This window comes from Sminthopsis crassicaudata, chromosome 4 (assembly GCF_048593235.1).
Source record: "Sminthopsis crassicaudata isolate SCR6 chromosome 4, ASM4859323v1, whole genome shotgun sequence".
Classification (NCBI taxonomy): domain Eukaryota; kingdom Metazoa; phylum Chordata; class Mammalia; order Dasyuromorphia; family Dasyuridae; genus Sminthopsis; species Sminthopsis crassicaudata.
The window spans coordinates 438,939,743-438,952,940 of NC_133620.1; the positions used below are offsets into that span (position 1 = coordinate 438,939,743).

Consider the following 13,198-nt stretch of genomic DNA (forward strand, 5'->3'; position numbering starts at 1 on the left):
TACACTTCAACAACAATACTGTATGAGGATGTATTCTGATGGAAGTGGAAATCTTCAACATAAAGAAGATCCAACTCACTTCCAGTTGATCAATGATGGACAGAAATAACTACACCCAGAGAAGGAACACTGGGAAGTGAATGTAAATTGTTAGCACTACTGTCTATCTACCCAGGTTACTTATACCTTCGGAAGCTAATAATTAATGTGCAACAAGAAAATGGTATTTACACACATATATTGTATCTAGATTATATTGTAACACATGTAAAATGTATGGGATTGCCTGTCATCGGGGGGAGGGAGTGGAGGGAGGGAGGGGATAATTTGGAAAAATGAATAAAAAAAAAAGAAAAAAAGAAAAAAAAAAAAAGAAAAAGATAGCCAGAGAGGTAGGAAGAAAACTAGAAGAAAGAAGAAACAGTGTTACAAAAGCCCAAATAAGGAAAGCATATCCAGAAGCAGAGAGTTTCCAAAGTGGTTGCTTAACTGAATCACATTTGCTCAATTGAATTGAGTTAGATTGGCCAACAGTGTCAAAGGAGAGAGATCAAGGAGATGGGTACCAAAAAGAGCTGTTGAATTTGGCAATAAGAAAGTCATTAGTTATGACCTTGAGGGAAAGATATTACTTCTGTAAACTATTGGAGACATTAGCCAGATTGCAAAAGGTTGAGGAGTGGGTGGTGAGGAAATGAAGGCACAGATGTGAGCCTTCTAAAATGTTTGGTAGTGAATGGGTGAGGGAGGAAGGATGACAACTTGAAAAGATTTCAGTCAAAAGAAGGTTTTTCTTTCTCTTAACCAAGAACTAAATATGTTTGTTGGTAGACAGTAAGGAGCCAGTACAGAGGGGATGATTGATGGAACGAAATCAGAAGAATGGGAGAGGAGGAGATCAATGGGAGGAAGAAAACCACTTCCCCTGAGATGGGAAGGGAAAGAATGTATAAGAGCCAAAAAGATTTTCCCAAAGTATACATTTGGCTGTACCAATCCCTGCTCAATAACTTCCACTGGCTTCCTATTATATTCAGTATCAAATGTATCCTTCTTACTTTTCCCAATTTCTTTTTTTCTACAACACTTCACAAATTCTACAATTCATGATTCAGTGTTACCTCTTTACATGTTGGTCCTCTAACATAAGCTTCCCATCTCCTATCTTTATGACCTTTGTACTATCTGCCAGAAGTACTCTCCCTCCCAATTTTGGAAGGTGAGAATCCTGGTTTTCCATCTCCGGTATAGGAACGCTGTCCCAGTCCCCTCAGCTGCTAACACCATCTCCTCCATCTACTCTGTTTTTATCTTTTATGTTCTCAAACATATTACGTTGTTTCCTCCAAAAGAATTGTCCTCCTCGAAGACAGTGGTTTTTGCTTTTATTCTTTTGTATTCCCACGGTTTAGTAAGGGCTTAATAAATGCTTGATGATTAATTGAAATGGGACAAAATTATTACTAGAGCATGATTAAGGGAGGTAAGTTAACAGCAATTACTCTCCTTGGGCATGTAGAACAAATAGAAATAATTAAACTTAGCCCCTATTTAACAAGACTCTCTGTTAAGAGATGCTTCTTCAGGATATATGAACTCTCCCACCCCCAACTCAGTGGCCTAGACGTATCCAACTGGTGGCTTGGTATTCTTTTCTTAAGTGAACTTATCTTTAAAAGTTAATTTGAGGGTGCTTTTCATGTTGCTCACATGTTTTGTGAAACTTGTCCTTGTATGAAAAATGCTAGTCATCAGTAAAGTGGGACTCTGGAAGGAGAAAAAGTAGGGAAGAACTTAAGAAAATGGTTAAGTTTTTTTTTAAACAGGCTCTTCAGGGAATCTGATAGAAAGTTGATCAGAGACGAATAAAAGGATTGCCTTGAAGCTAAGTATAGCCTAGTATAGCAAATCCTGGAAGTTTAAATCATTTAGACCCTTACTCTGTGTTCCTGTAGCAAGTAACAGAAACTTTTCTGCTCCTCAAATTTGTCATCTATAATAATATATGTGTGTATATACACACACACACATATACATATATACACATGGAGGGGGTTGGATTCTAGATCAGCAAAGCTTTTAATTCATGGCACTAATTTGTGTAGTCCACTGTAAGATTTTGCTATTCTATAACTTTAATCAATCACGATGTATTTATTAAACAAGCCCTTATTATATGCATTTTGCTAAGGGCTGGAGAATATGAAGAAAGATATTTTTTTAAAATCCATAATCTCAGTTCTCAAGGATTTAGCATTTTATTGGGGGAGACGACACATAAGTAAATGGGTGAATATGTATATGTGCATACATATGGACTCACACAGGGGAAGAGGAGAACAGCTTCTTAGATCCCTTGCCACTCTGATCATTCAGCAGCCATCCTTGGTCACTCACCCACCCTTCTTCCTAGGTTTCCAGCATTCTGAAAGGGTGGCAAGTCTGTTTTAAGGGGTGAGCTCCATGGGGGCTACCACGGTCAGGCACAGAAGGTCCCATCCTCACTCTCAGCAAGGATGGGAATGTCAGAGGGTAAGACTCTGAAACAGTCACGCCTGTTAGCCATAGAAAGGTAAGGATCTAGGAGACTCCCCAAATCGATTCCTTTAGATTAATTCCACAGATACACTGCTGTTAAATTCTTTCTGACAGCCCCGCCCAGCTCCTAAAACGGGATTTCTGCGCTTTTAGTAGAAAATAAAATATCAACTCTAGAAGCAAACAAACAAAATAACCCCCAAATCCTAAACAACCCATCTTCCAGTCCCTTGGGAAAGAAAGAAAGGGATCTCTCCAGCAGACTGCGACAAGCTGACCCCAACACGCCGCGTGGACAGCAACCGGGAGGGGCTCAGGTGGAGGCGTAGGGCTGAGGCGGCCACTGCCGGCCAGCCGCGCGTGCCGTACAGGCGCGGACTGACGCAGGGCCGCTGCGCTCCGCTCGGGAGGCGTGCGCCTGTTGTCCCTGCGGGAAAGGGGGATGCGGGGAAACGGGGGGCTGCGGGCAGGAAGTCCCCGGGAACTACAAATTGAGGCATGCTGGGAACATTCCCACGCCCCTCCCAGGAAATGTCCTTTGTCCAGCCGAACAGGAAGCCCCAGTGAGGAGTCAGCCCGCCTGGCCACTGCAGCCGCTCTATAAGGACAGGAGCTCCGGCGCCGGGGCAACTACGGGACTCGGGCTGCTCTGCCTCGCCGTCCCTTCCTTCTCTTCTCGTCCTCCTCCTCTCCCTCCTCCTCCCGCTGTCTCCGCACAGGTAAGCGCCGCACGGTCCCCGCGCCCGGGTGGGAGCCCACGAACCCGCCACCCCGGATGGGCACCGCAGTGATCTCGGTGGGGAGGAGGCGCGCGGAGCCTCCGGGCTGGGGAGGAGCTGAGCTGGTGGGGGGCGAGCCTACAGAGATGGGAGGAGTGGGGGCTCCGTGCCGCGGACCACCGAAGGGGGCATCCGAGACCCTTCCAAGAACAAGCCCAGGGAGGAGCTTGGAAAGCAAGGTGAAGGGCTTTGTGTGCGCGGAGCTGGAGTTAGGGACTGCTGCGCTGCCTTCGCTTCCCCTCCCGCGGGGCGGAGGAAGCCCCTCGGCGGGAGGGCACCTGCGAGGAGGGCAAGGTGGCTGCATTGCAGGGTCCTCTCCGTCCTCCCCTCCCAGAGCGCCTCCCTTCGTCCCGCTGGGATGTCTCCATTGCCGCCTCTGTGTCTAGCTGTCTTTTTGCCTTTCACTGTATCCTCTGCGTTAGCCCGGCACCTCGCACCCGGGAGGCACTTAATGATTGCGAGGTAACTGCCTGCGGAAGCCGTACCCGAGCGCAGGAACCCGAACGGGACGCCGAGGGAGGGAGGGGGCCGGGTCGGGGCTCCTGTGCGTTTCTCTCTTTTCCAGGTGAGCGCTTTCCCTCTCGCTAATAGTGCGTGAGCCCTTGGGGTAAAGTGGGCGTCTTCACCTTGGGGAGCAGCTGGGTTTGGGCTTTGGCCAGTTTGGAACTCTGTGAGAGGACGAGCGAGCGAGGCAATAACTTCATCTCAATCCTACAAATACTGAGGGGCGTCCTTCGTGGCCCGGGAGGATGGGGACTGGGCGCAGCGACCGAATAAGCATTTTACCTAAACTTGAGCATAATTTAACCTTCAATTCTCTTCCGTAATTCCCTTTTTTGGGAACTCTTTGCAGTCTTTCTTAATTTTTTTTTTTTTTTTTTTTTTTTTTTTTTGCGGTCTTTACATTGATTATTTCTAATCATTGGTTTCATGATCTTAATTTGAAAGTCAAATATTTATTCTTTGCGGCTTTTCTTTAATTATTCTAACTGGACATTGACTACTTAAAATGATTGGTTTCCTGAATTTGAAAGGTGATAATTCTTTGAGGGTTTTTCTTAATTATTTTCTCTAACAGAACATTGCTTTGTTTTGTTTTTTAATGATTGGTTTCATGATCTTCATTTGGAAAAAAGTGAGGTGATTTTGAAGACTTTGTCTTGGAGGCAGTGGGGAGGGGGGAGAGAAGATAATCTTTAAGGTTCTAGATGGGTTCTCATCCCTTTTCTGTCCGTTTCCTCATCCATAACACTGGTAGAAAAAATAAAAGGTTCCCCACTGTAAGGAAACATAGGTGGGACCTAATGACTATGTTGAAAATAGATTCTACGGAAACTTAGCATTTCTGCCTCTCCCCTCCCTACCTTTGCAATGATGGAATGGGTGGGGCAAGGTTATTTCGTCTAGAGAAGAGGTTCCCTACTTGTGAATGAGAAGTGATTTCTTGGGCTAGTTTGGAGAGGATCTCTACTTCAACTATGAAAAAATAAGATTTATTCCTCCTCTATAGGAAAAGAGAAGCAGAAGAGATCATCAGAAATTCAGTGGAAATTCCAGAGTGAAAGGAGCAGCCTCAGATGTCTGTGCAAAAAGTATGAATAATAAGCAAAATAAACTAGGGTGTAAAACAAGAGTCTAAAAGTTTGAGAATAAATTGGACTGGGGATGGAGAAAGTGGCAGCAGGCCGTGGTGTGTGGTATGGAATAAAGAACTAAGTTATATCATATAAAATCAACAAGCAGCATGTACTTACTAAGGGTCATACTATGTATGTATCTGGTACTTTCGCTAAGTGCTGGGGATGTAAAGAGAGTCACCTGCTCTCAAAGAACTCAATTTAATGAAGATAACATATCAACAACCATGTAGAAGTGCTATCTATAGGATAATCAACAGAGGGAAGATCCTAGCTTTAAAATGGACCAGAAAAGTCTTGTGGGAATTGACAAAGGAAAGTGTTGCAGGTTTGAGGAACAGCCGGAGAAAATGCCTAGAGGCTCTAAGGTAGAATGTCTTGTGGGAGGAGCACCAAGAATGCCAGTGTCACTGGGTCACAGAGAAGATGGGGGTGGGATGATGTGTAAAAAGATTGGGAATGTAGGAGGAAGCCAGGTGTGAAGGGCTTTAAATGCCAAAAAAGATTTTATCTGTTCTGGAGATAATAGAAAATGTACTGAAATTTATTGAATGAGAGACATTGTCAAAGCTGAATAGAACCTTAGAAGTCATATGTGATTCCACACTCCTGTGCAGTGGAACCAGATTAAGATGTAATTGGGACATATTTAGCAAAATAGATAAAAATAGAGGTAATATATAGTTTTCTAAATTGTTAAGCTGATAGCAAGGATCCTTGGATATGGATCATAAAACCATTGTGTTTGATACTGCTGATCTAGGTCAATTCCCTCATTTTGCCTTATAGATCGGAAATTGACAACTTGAGCGATCAGAGTATTTGATTGATATCACAGGTAATAGGGTCAGGATTGAAATTATCATTCTCTTACTCCTGAATGTAACATTTTTTTCTTCTATAGCATCAACCTCCTCCTTCATTCTATATATGAGAAAATTGGAACTCAATCTCTACCTAGAATTTCCTTCATTTACATAGTTTATGTCCTTCCCTGTGTGTACTTGCTCCCTGTAATAAAATTTTACTGAACTGAAGACTGACTTGAAAGTTTTTTTTTTTTTTTTCAGTGTCAGACTCTAAGCTTCCTGAGGGTAAGGACCAGGTGCATGCCTTAGATTCCAGATAGAATATCATGTAATAGCTGGTATTTGTTCCTTAGGATTTACTAGGGGTAATGTAGGGCCTGGGGTGAGGAGAATGGGACTATCTTTCTTTTTTCTTTCTTTTTTTTTTCTTTTTTGCTGAGGCAGTTGAGGTTAAGTGACTTGCACAGGGTCACACAGCTGGGAAGTGTTAAGTGTATGAGGCCAGATTTGAAAGCTGCCCTGGGACTATCTTTCAAAAGCTTTTAGATGGTAAACTGTGGGGAACCAGCTTTCTCTCATCCCCACCCTCACTCCAAGCAGATAAATCTCTAGGGAGTTGTGTGATGTGTTTTTTTTTTTTTCTTTTTTGTGGGGGAATGGCATGGATCCGGACATCTTTATTTTCAGATACTTTTTCTGCCTTTGAGGATCATTCTGACCTTTCCTCTATGAGTTACAGTAATCTTCCTACCTCTGGGTCCCTTCACCCTACCCCAATAATAGTTAACCTCCTTTGGTGGGGGAGGTACTAATGAGGGAAAGGAAAGGGGGAACCCCATTTCTCGGCTCATAGATAATAAGATAATCCCATGAGGCGCAGTGTCCCCTGTAAAATGAATTTACAGATTGATTAGATTGATAAATAAAAGGTTTATTGTAGAAATTTGGAAGTAAAGCTCAGTTAGAAAGACGCCAGGGCCAGAGGTGGCCCCTGGGCGGGCAGGAACCCTTACATGGCTGGAAGGATACCATGTCTTGGCTGGGAGGGCTCCTGCAAAGAGAGTGTTCCAGCTCACCTCTTTTATACCCAAAAGATTGTGGGCAGTTCCAAGTTCTTGATGGGCTTTTCAGTTAGCTCAGTTCAGGTGAGGGAAAGCTCATAGTGGGGCTGGGCCCAGATATTCAAAGGGTGCCTTTGACTCAGATTTGTCAGCCATGGGTTGGGCAATTAGAAAGGAATCTTAAAGGAACCTCAACCTCCATCAGTACCATTGTGGGGGGAAGTCTAATCTGCCAGCAGTTTTCAAACCTCTACCAAGTTTGTCATCTGAACCATTCTCTGAGTCTTGTCGGGATGGGAAGATAATCACTTCCTTTCTAGATTCTCAGTTATTTTTAGCAACAAATGAGGGACTTATGTTTCCCTAAACGCCCCCTCATTCTAGCTGGTAGTTGGATGAGAGGCTCCAGTGGCCCTTTGTAACTGTAAGGGGTGGGCAGCTGTCTGGTGCTGTCAGGAAACAGAAAGCAGTAGTTGGCCTTAAATCCTTGGGATTGGGAGTGAGGGACATGATGAGACTGGAAAAAAACAGATGGTTCGGTTAAACCCTACTGAAGGATGACATCCTTACCTACTGTATGGCTAAAGCTGAGAGGATTTCATCATTCCCACCATTTCTCTCATTTAAAAAAAAAAAATGTTTCTTAAGAATCCGAACATTTTCCTAATTACAAAGTGTCCATTTAAGGCAAAAGAAAGCTATTTGGATGGACAGGTTTGAGTGAAGTACTTGTTCTCTCCTCCTCACCCCTGTTGCCAGTGTCCTACTCCGGAAATCTTGCTACATATTTTATATTTAATTGTTTACATATTATAAATGTTGCTACTTTCCTCCTGTAGAATATAAGTTGTCTGAGGTTTGGGGACGGTTCCATTGCCTTTCCATCGATCCAATTTTTGTGAACATAGCTCATCTCGTTGGGATTCAAAGGAGACCCCTCAAAAGATTGGGATTCCAGACCAGGGTCTTGAGGTGTCTCAAGAATTTGCAGGATTGAACCCATCTCCAAGTCAAGGGGCAAAGTTTATTATAATTGTAAAGCCTATTGAAGCCGGCTAAAATTCCAAAATAATTTAGCCGAGAATCTGGAGCAAGAAGATAAATTTATAGGGGAAAGATAAGGAAGATCTGATACTTCTTGTCACTGATATACTAATATGCTAATTTTATGGCTTAGAGGTAGAATTGAATGTTGAATGCTATGGCTTAGAGGTAGAGTTGCACCCCATTACTGAATTCTGTAGCTTAGATTGTTTCAGAAAATGTTATTACTGACCCACAGATTAATATCTGTTAGTCAGCAATTTTTTGTGGAAATACAACACTCCCAAGACTAGGTAGCCTTAAGGTTATTGCTATATCCTCCCTAGGAGTTACACAACATCAATCTTATCAGTGCAAAACTTATGACTTGAAAGTCATAAATTTAGAGGCTTCTAGGTGATAAAGTAAATATCTTAGCAGTAAGACCCAAATATAAAATGAATTCTGCCTTATATGCTCACTAGCTGTGTGACACTGGGCAAGTCACCTCGCTTTTCTTGTCTGGAAAATAGGAATTATTGCACTAGTTCCAAAGGTTTGTTGTGATGCTCAGCCCTTAAATTACTTGGAAGTCCATGGAGAATTTGCTTTTAATTTGTATCCCCAGCATCTGCTCAGTGCTTAAATGCTTATTGATTGATTGTTGGGAGGCTTTGTAGACCTTAAAGAGCTCTAGGATTAAGTGTTGTTTTTTTTTTTTGGGGGGTAGAGGGGAAGCTGAGTAGGACCCTTAGAAAGTATTCAACCCATCCTTCTCTCATTTTCTAAATGAATGTGGCCCATTGGAGTGATATCCCCCCAGTCCCAGAAGTGTTTGAGCTGGGATTTGAACTCTGGTTCTGTTTCCTAGCTGGGATTTGACTCACTGAGAAGAAAAACTGGGGTTATCATCCTCTTCCTCCTCCCTGAGCTTCCATTTTAGTCAAAGCCATATATATACCATCTCAGTGTTGTCTGTTTGCATGTTTTAGTCAGGTCACATAAATGAGGCTCACCTTTGCTCATCTGTAAAGAAAAAGAGGACTAAATGATCCTCAAAGCTCCTTTTTTTTTTTTTTTTTTTTTTTTTTTTTTTTTTTTTTTTAGCTCTGTAGTAATGTGACTGAGAATTGGGTAGCAGGATAAAAATGCTTTTCTAATGAGAATTAGCATAATCTTAGAATGTCAGCAAGCACTCCCAGCATTTGAGCTGTCTGGTAGGAACCCCAACTTCTCAATGTCCATGACACAACCAAGCACTTGGTGAATATGTAGGAGAATATGAATTGATGAAGAAGCAAAAACTCAACATCCAGGCAGCGAAAGCCATTTATCTGTTCCCTGATGATTCAGCAGCTCACCCAAAGATTTCACTGGAGGTGAACCCGAAGACTTCTGAAGATTTCTTGGCAGGGAATCCAGGTGAATTGGATTCTTTTCCCGCTAGTTCCTTTTCCTTTCTAGCTAGCTGGTTTTCAAAACGGGTCAGTCAGTGTCTTCTGGAAATCAGCCAACAAGAATCTGCCATGGTTTATTCTCTTGAATAATATGATCAGGGAGCTTTAATAGGAAGTTTCTGTAGCTGGGCAGGCCTTTCAAGTAGGAAGCATGTAGTTTTCACATTTTGATTACATTCTCCTGCCATTTATTCCAGTAAGGGCCTCTTTCAATTGTGCTTGACAGGAAGGAGGAGGAAATTTTCTCTGACCCTTCAAGTGTTGGGGTTTTAAACCACCAGGGTGGGGAGAAGCTTTGTGGGCTGGGGGGAGTGTATGAATGTGTGAAGTGGAGCATCATGTTGTTTTCCCCATGAGCAAACACACTAGTGAGAAAGGACCTTCTTGGATTTCCTTAGGTTTTTATCCCCAGCTCTGACTGCACAAAATAATTAATAAATGTTTGATGACTGATTGATTGATTGAAGATCCAAGAACTGGGCTTTAAACAGCTTCCTTCTCTAAGGGCCAGCCACCAGCAGCCCTGATTGCTCTTGTCCAAAGCAACGTGGCCCTGAACAGTACAGACTTTTGGAGAGGAATCCAGGGAACTCTGGGAGGTGCCTGCCTGTAGAACAGCATGTGTTTCTTGTGCCTCTGAATTACTTACTGCAAAAGGAGTAAATTAATGGATGGCTGCTAATGTTAGGTATTAGATACCCTTAAGTCACAGATTCTGGGGTTTTGTTTTTTGAAGATGAGGCCAGCGTTAGACTTATTTGACTTTGGAATTTGACGGAGAAAAGAGCAGTATTTTGTTAACAATTCCATCTAAATACAGTCTTCTGAAAGAAGATTGAACGAAGACCTAGAGAACCAAAATCATCCCTACTGAATTTCTAAGTAGGGTTCTCTATTTCCTGTGTTTTGTCCATATTGATGATGTTGTTTAAAAGTCCTGGGGGTGGAGATGGTATCCCTTGAAATGAAATGAAAAACAAATTTTACATATCTACTGGTTTTACTGTTACTTTTACATATGTATTAGCTTGCATGAATTTAAAAGGATTGTAACCTTCACCAGTTTCTGTGCCTTAATGTTATTTGTTTGAGTACCTAATGCTTTAAGAATTTGGATGTAATCTCACTCTCATTCCCACCCTGGCTTAAAGATTGGGTCTGTGTCAGTTGTTTAGAATGAAGTTTAATCAAGTGAAGTTTTATATATGTGTATGTTTTTTTTGTTTTTTGTTTTTTTAATGTGTATTTTAATTTATGAGGTTGTTTTTTGTTTTTTGGGTTTTTTTTGATAGAAAGGTGAAGGGAAAGTTCATTGAGTGGAAAAGCAAATGAATCTCAATTTAAAGCACTTGAGTAGAGACTTGAAAAGTTGAATAGCTTTTTGAGGGGGAGAGACAGTTGAAATTAACTTAAGACATTAATAATTTAGCATTTTAACTGATTTAGACAGCTTTTCTTTTTTTTGGTCTGAGATAGTGCTGTAATTTTCTCTTTAAAATTATTTTTATTCCATTATTTTCCAATTATATGCAAAAAGTTATTAACATTTAAAATTTTTTTTGACTTCCAAATTCCTGTCCCCCTTGAGAAAACAAATAATATAACAGCTCTATATATATGAAGTCATGTGAAACATTTTCATATTAATAACCATGTTGCAAAAGAAGACAGTAAAACAAAAATAAAGGGTTTTATAAAATTATGCTTCAGTCTGCTTTCAGAGTTCTTTAGTTCTCTTTCTGGAGGTTTTTTTTTTATCATGGGTTGTTTGCAATTGTTGTTTTTTTGGTTTGTTTTTTTTAATAGTATTTTATTTGTTCTAATTACATGTAAAGAGTTTTCACCATTTATGAGATTTTAAGTTCCATTTTTTTTTCTTTCTCCTCTCCAAAATGGTAAGCAATCTGATAATAGTTTAGTGAAAGAAGAAAGGGAAAAGCCATGAGAAAGAAAAACAAAAGGCATCCCCCTTATCCTCCCCTCCCCCAAAGGTAATATATATCTTTTTTTCCCCCCTGAGGCTGGGGTTAAGTGACTTGCCCAGGGTCACACAGCTAGGAAGTGTTAAGTGTCTGAGACCAGATTGAACTCTGGTCCTCCTGAATTCAAGGCTGGTGCTCTATCCACTGCGCCACCGAGCTGCCCCCTAAAAATAATATATATCAATCAGTAGCTTGCTTTGATCTTCCAACTCCATACTTCTTCCTCTGGATGTAGATACCATTTTTACATCATAGATCTTTTAGAATTGTCTTTTATCAATTGCAGAAGAGAGCTAAGTGTATCAAAGTGAATCATTGCACAATGTTGATATTATTATGTACAATGTTCTCTTGATTTTGCTCGCTTTATTTAAGCATCGGTCTTAGTTCATGTCTCTCCAGGCCTTTCCAGAATCATCCTGCTGATTGTTTCTTATAGAACGATAATATTCCACAACTTAAATTCAACCATTGTCCAACTGATGGACATCCACTCAGTTTCCAGTTTCTTGCCACCACAAAAAGGGCTGCCACAAACGGTTTTGTACGTGTGGATCTTTTTCCCTTTTTTGTGTGATCCCTTTGGATTATGGACCCAGTGTGCTTATTATTTCTTATAGCACTGTAGTATTTGGATAGTCAATAGTTTTTCACAGTTGATCATCCTTACAATATTGCTGTTACTATATACAATGTTTTGGTTGTGCTCACTTAACTTTGCATGAGTTCATTTAAGTCTTACTCTTACTAGGTCTTTTGGAAACCAACTTGGTCATGTCTTTTAGCATGATAATATTTCATCACAATCGTATACCATAATTTCTTCAGCCATTACCCAATTGATGATTTCCAATTCTTTGCCACTACCACCACACACAGAAAAGCTGCTATAAATATTTTTGTACAAACAGGTACTTTTCCCTTTTCCCTTGATGTCTATGGGATATAGGCTTAATAATTGGTATTGCTAGGTTAAAGAGTGCACACATGTTTGTAGTCCTTTAGGCATAATTCAAAATTGTTTTTCAGAGTGGCTACATTGATTTACAAGTCCACCAGATATGCATTAGTATCTCCATTTCCCCATATCCCTTCCAGCATTGGTCATTTTCTGTCATGCTAGCCAATTTGACTAGTATGGGGCAGTATTTCAGAGTTGTTTTAATTTGCATTTCTCTAATCAGTAGGGATTTAGAGCATTATTTCATGTAACTTGCTATATTTGATTTCTTCTTCTGAAAATTATTCATATTCTTTGACCATTTGTCAACTGGAAAATGGCTCCTAATTTGTAAATTTGATTCATTTCCATATATATTTGAGAAATGAGAAACTTGTTGCAAAAAAATTTTTTTTTGCTTGCTAATGTAATGCCAGAGAAATTGAGGCAAGATAGAGATTAGAGAGTTTTTAATATTTTATTAATTAGAGAGTATAATTGACTGGATAGGACTCTCGTCTCAAAGTATCCAGCGACAAATGTGAGAATCCCAACTCTTTTATGTGACTTTGAAAAAAATAAAGAAAAGAGTGGGAAGTTTTCAGAACCATTTGGTTCTGTCAGGATGGGGAGAGGCTATAAATTCTTACTGGAAGCCAGAGTCAGGATGTCTGAATAAAAAGAAGTAAAGATGTCTATGAGGTATCCGGGATAGTCTTATCTTCTGGAATATTTAGAGGGGTAGTGCCATAAATTCTTGAGGGCAGAAGCAGTTAGGAGCCAGGAAGTCTGATCTTTCCCTCATCTTGAGTCTCACATTGACAATTTATAACCTTAGAGCAAATGGTCCTCAGTCTTAATGAACCAGAGGAGGGGTTTACAACTAAGGGGACTGAGGCAGAAGGTAAGGAAACTTAAGGTGGAACAGTTCAGGGAAACTCATTCAGGACAATAGGGAAACTAGTGCAGGGA

General features: G+C 40.9%; 1 protein-coding gene across 6 annotated transcripts in view; it reads left to right on the forward strand.

The window, feature by feature from the left end:
• The first annotated feature begins 2,972 nt into the window (after positions 1-2,972).
• Positions 2,973-13,198, forward strand: part of ZNF697 (zinc finger protein 697) — a 42,752-nt gene continuing 32,526 nt past the window's right edge. For 4 of the 6 annotated variants that reach the window (XM_074263244.1, XM_074263249.1, XM_074263250.1 and 1 more), the window contains exon 1: positions 2,973-3,257. The gene's annotated coding sequence lies outside the window, so the exon portion shown is untranslated. Of the gene's footprint in view, positions 3,258-3,395; positions 3,780-3,804; positions 3,883-13,198 lie in introns of those variants that run through there. The other 2 variants (XM_074263247.1, XM_074263248.1) reach the window with 2 other exon arrangements.